A 641-nucleotide genomic window follows, 5' to 3' on the forward strand; every position below is an offset into this window, starting at 1 on the left:
CGCTCCACCGGCATTACTGTTTGATGATATTTTTAAAAAAATTATTACTGTCTTATAGAAAAAATATTACTGTTATGATTTAAACAAGTTTGAACATATTTAAACTCAAATAAGTATCAAACGGCATTTTAAATGCATAAAAAAATTGTGGAGCCTGGGAATCGAACCCACAACCTCCTGGTGTGAGAACTGGCTACTGACCAGTCGAGCTAGTAGAGGGAACTTGTTGTGGGTCAGGTCAGGTGGAAGATAACATGTTGGCTCGAGCAGAAATAAAAAAAATACTAATGGCGCACCAGGTCGAGGTGCGCCATTAGTATGTATGTACTTATGGCGCACCGAGGGGTGGTGCGCCATTAGTATTGTGCCCTCGCCCTCGATCCCCTTCCCCTCTCTCTCCCTCGCCCTCGCCTATCCCCTCTCTCTCCCTCGCCCTCGCCCTCGATCCCCTTCCCCTCTCCTCTCCCGATGCCGCTGCCCCGCCGCCTCGACGCCGCCCCGACGCCGCCTCGATGCCGCCCCGTCGTCCTCGTCTCCTCGGCGCCGCTCTCCCCGTTGTCCCACCTTGTTGGACGCCATCGCGCCGTCGCCCTCGTCGCCGGTGGCCCGGACGCCGCCCCGTCAACACCACTGTCGCCGGA

Source organism: Triticum aestivum, chromosome 1B (assembly GCF_018294505.1).
Source record: "Triticum aestivum cultivar Chinese Spring chromosome 1B, IWGSC CS RefSeq v2.1, whole genome shotgun sequence".
In the NCBI taxonomy this organism is placed as follows: domain Eukaryota; kingdom Viridiplantae; phylum Streptophyta; class Magnoliopsida; order Poales; family Poaceae; genus Triticum; species Triticum aestivum.